The sequence below is a fragment of the Populus alba genome, chromosome 1 (assembly GCF_005239225.2).
Source record: "Populus alba chromosome 1, ASM523922v2, whole genome shotgun sequence".
In the NCBI taxonomy this organism is placed as follows: Eukaryota; Viridiplantae; Streptophyta; class Magnoliopsida; order Malpighiales; family Salicaceae; genus Populus; species Populus alba.
In genome coordinates, this window is record NC_133284.1 from 18,905,716 (window position 1) to 18,910,119 (window position 4,404).

Sequence of the window (4,404 nt, forward strand, 5' to 3'; positions counted from 1 at the left end):
AAAACCCCAAACTTCTCTCTCCGATAGAGGTTTGGTCATCATGTCTAACACGTTGTCATGCGATCATGGATCTTTCTCAATAACAAATACTTCATCTCCATAACATCTCGAATCCATTGATATCTAACCTCAATTGTGCTTCAATCTCTTTGATCGAGCAGTGAAAATGTAAGATGCTTATCTGAGATGGATTTGCGCTTTGACTATCACAGTGCAACACAAAGTTCTCTGTGAACTAGAACAAGTTCATGTAAGACACTATTCATCCATAACAACCCTATCTTTGCCCCCCTTCAGTAACGAAGCCAATATATTCAGCTTCTGTAACTGGATAATGCAACATATTTTGGAACTTGATTGCCATTCGAGACTGATCCCCTACAAAACTTCTCATCAAGTATCCTGATGTGGACATTTAGAATCAACATCACCAGCCATATCCGGCATCTGTGTATCCATCCAACCACAGGTTTATTATTACCAAAAACATAAGTGAAACTAGAAGTACCTTTGAGAATACCTTGAGTATCCATTTTCACTGCTGCACCAGTGTTTCTTTACCAAATTGGAACTGAGCGTGAACCGACTAACCACACCATTTACATGAGCCTATATCCCGACCTTGTGCAAACCATGGCATACATCAACGCTACCAACCTGCGGATGCATAAGGAACATTTTTCATCTCATCTCTTTCTTCATCACTTGAAGGACCACTACTTAGAACTTAGTTTAAAGTGGCTTGCGAGTGGAGACACAAACGGTGGAGTTACTATATGTTGAATCTCTCAAGTACTTTTGAACATATCTCTCTTGAGATCGCTAAAGTTTCTCCTTCTTCCTGAACGTGTGATCTTCATGCCAAAGAATTTGTTTTGCGGCGCTAAGTCTTTCATTGTCAAAAACTTCGCTAAACTCTCACAGCCCCTTTAAAAATCTGAATGTTATTAGCATCATGGCCAGATCAATCAACATATCATCCACATACAACCAGTAAGAATAATAAAGTTTCATCTGGAAACCTTTTTCAATAAATACACATATGATCAGAAGTGGTCCTGTCCATAACAACCATTATCCACCATGAAAGATCAAACTTCTTGTACCATTGTCTTGGAGCTGCTTTAAACCATATAGGCTCTTTTTCAACTTGCAAACCAACTGCTTTTTACCTTTTTGTTTCAAACCCTTCAGGTTGCTCTATGTAGATCTCTTCATCTAAATCACCATGGAGAAAGACAGTTTTCACATCAAGTTGTTCAACTTCAAGATTCAAACACTAGCAGCTAAACTAAGCACAACTCGGATTTGAAGACACTATTGACCACTAGTGAAAAAATTTCTTCAAATCAAATACCTTTCTTCTGACTAAAACCTTTCACAACCAATCTTGCCTTATACCTTGGCTGTGAGCAATGTTCATCAATCTTCAACCTGAACACCCATTTGTTCTTGAGTGCTCTTTTACCTTTAGAAAGCTTCCTAACTTAAAGGTATGGTTTTCATGCAAGGATTTCATCTCTTTCTTGCATTTACTTTCAACCCACTCACTTTTCTTCTCACTGTACATAGCTTCATCAAAGCATTCTGGCTCTCCCCCGTAGTAACCACACATACTCAATTATGCTCATTTAGAGCTTCCTGCATAACCTATTCAGGAATAACAGAGCATAATATCATTATTAGCTGATCAGGATCACCAAACTATTGGCTCATTAAGAGAAAACCACCATTATCATCATTTGCAAATCTCCCTCGTGATTAGCAAGGCATCAAATGTAACTATGGAGTAGGTCTTTGGATTTAATTAGATGGAATAAAAGTAGTAGACTATGTTTTCTCCTTTCTGTTCAAAGTCTTCAAATGGTTTGATCTTCAAAAAGATAACATCTCTGCTTCTCATAATTTTCGTCTCCTTTGCGATCCATAACCTATAACCAAACTCATCATCTTCAGAGCCAAGAAAATACACTGCTTTGTCTTACTGTCAAGCTTAGACCTTTCATCTTGGAATGTACGAATGCTCTGCATCTAAACACTCTCAATCGTGTGCATAAAGAGACTCATTTCTTTCCAACTCTATCTAGACATCAAAATCAAGAGGAACTAATGGGAGAAATGTTGATCATGGCAACTGTCAGTCTTTATTTGTCTCACCCTAAAAGGACTTAGGCAGCTTTGCATGAGAGAGCATACATCTTATCTAATTCTTTCAACAATGGTTCTACGTTCATTCTCTTCAGCCACTCCATTCTGCTGTGGAGTCTTAGGAAACTAACTTCTCTAATTTGATATCATGTTCCCTGCATACTTCTCAAAAAGACCCCTGTATTCACCACCATTATCAGCTCGAATACATTTCAACTTTCTACCAGTTTCCTTTTTCAACTCTGGCATGGAAAATCCTTAAATACATCAAGCAACCTGATCTTTTTGGATTTCAACAAGTGGCCCAATTTTCCTAGGAGTGATCTCATAAATACTAACAAAGTACAATGCACCTCCAAGAGACTTATCAATCATAAAGCAAACATTGGTATGAATATCAAGAAACATGTGACCTTCTATGTGAGGTGATCTTTGAAATGCAACCTCTATGTTGTTTACGCAACTAAACAAATGAGTACATATGGCTCAGGTTCATACCTTCAATGGAAGTAGTTCTTCTTGCAAGGATGACCAAGACCTTTCTTACTCAAATGTCCAAGCCGTTTATGCCATAACATCAGTAGATATCTTCAATTGCATTCACCTCCCCTTTGATCACCTTTGGCTTTGACTCTGTAGAGACCCATCTTCTTCCTTTTTAGCATAATTAAGGAATTTCTGTGAGAGTTCCATTTTACCATCTCCAAGTAATTGTGATAGCCTTCTTCATCAAGAGTACTGTAGAGATCACAAAGTAGGTAGTGGCATAAGCATATGCCTAACATCCTTTGAGTAGCAATTGCATCCAGTATTGGTTTCCAACCAAATGTCTCGCCAAATGCAAACTACAGTAGCCATCCCTTGATTTCCCATCTAATTTGACCAAAGTCTACCAGCAGTGTAGGATGTGTAGAAATCACGTTAGGGTGTAACATGGTAAGAAGCTACTAAATCTGCAATCCAGCGTGGTATCCTGTACATGCCAAGATTTAACAACAACCATCCATCACAAACAATGCAACATCACCATCAAATACAAAGTCTGCAGCTGTACCATTTCTCTTCAATTTTTTGTCTTCATCTTTACCCTTTTTATCTCTTTTATACTTTCTACAGTATTTTTGAATATGCCCAAGCTTGTCACAATAATAACACTTAAAACCCTTCCTTGACTGAGATCTTCCTCTTGCTTTCATTAGCCTTTTATATTGCTGGAATTCTCTATCTTGCTTGCCGTTGAGAGAAACTGTTTTTGACTTCTCCCTCGACTTTGTCTGTACAAACGCATAGACTCAAAGTGATTGTCCCTTTCTCCTCTTCTCTTTCATTGAGGATACAATCTTCATTGTTTTAAAGTGATCTTTCATTCAAAGTAGAATTGCTAAGTGACACCACAAAGTCTCCAACTATCCAGCAATGAACTCAATAAGATTAGTGCTTGCATTTCATCGGCTAACTTAAGATTCATCAATGACAGCTGATTCAAGAACCCTTGGAATACATTTATATGCACCAAAGCATCTTCACCATCTTCAAATTCACAATGTCTCTAATTACAAAAGGCTTGTTTTGTGCACTCTCCTTAGCAAATGTTTCTTCTAACATCTTCCAAACTGTATAGCAGTCATGTTCTTGAGAAATATGATTAATGGACTTAGAAAATACCCATTTTCTAACATTAGTGGTAGCCTTTCTATTAAGCCCATTCCATTTTGCATCATCCATTTCATCAGGCTTTATTCCTTTACATTCAATCGGCAAAGCCAAATCATTTGCAATATAAGGTGATCCTCCATCATTTGATTTCCATATGAAAATAATTTTGTGACAGTGAGCTTTATCATGCCCGAATCTTCCTTCTCCATTTTAACTGCACAAGAAATTCAATCTACACAACCAATGCTCTGATACCACTTTGTTGGGAAAACTAGGAACAACTGGACACCAAATTAGCGGAGTAAAATTCACAAGTACCAATTCTTTTCCCTTTGTGCAGTAAGCAACAGAATCAAACAATGACCAATATAATGCAAATTAATCACACCAAATCAACACCAAGATTTCTTTACATGGAAAAACCCGATGCGGGAGAAAAACCACGGGACCGTAATCCACCTAAAAACTTCCACTATTAACAAATAATGGGTTCAAAATTATTCTTCCTCAGATTCAACTAAGAGATACAACATATATATCATCAAGAATAACTTATTCTTGGATTACAACAAGATTAAAGGAGAATTATTTGAGAAAAAC

The 4,404-nt window shown here is 37.4% G+C and overlaps 1 pseudogene; it reads left to right on the forward strand.

Moving 5' to 3' along the window:
• The first annotated feature begins 3,618 nt into the window (after nucleotides 1-3,618).
• The window catches only part of LOC118063039 (rop guanine nucleotide exchange factor 9-like), a 2,939-nt pseudogene continuing 2,153 nt past the window's right edge, over nucleotides 3,619-4,404 (forward strand).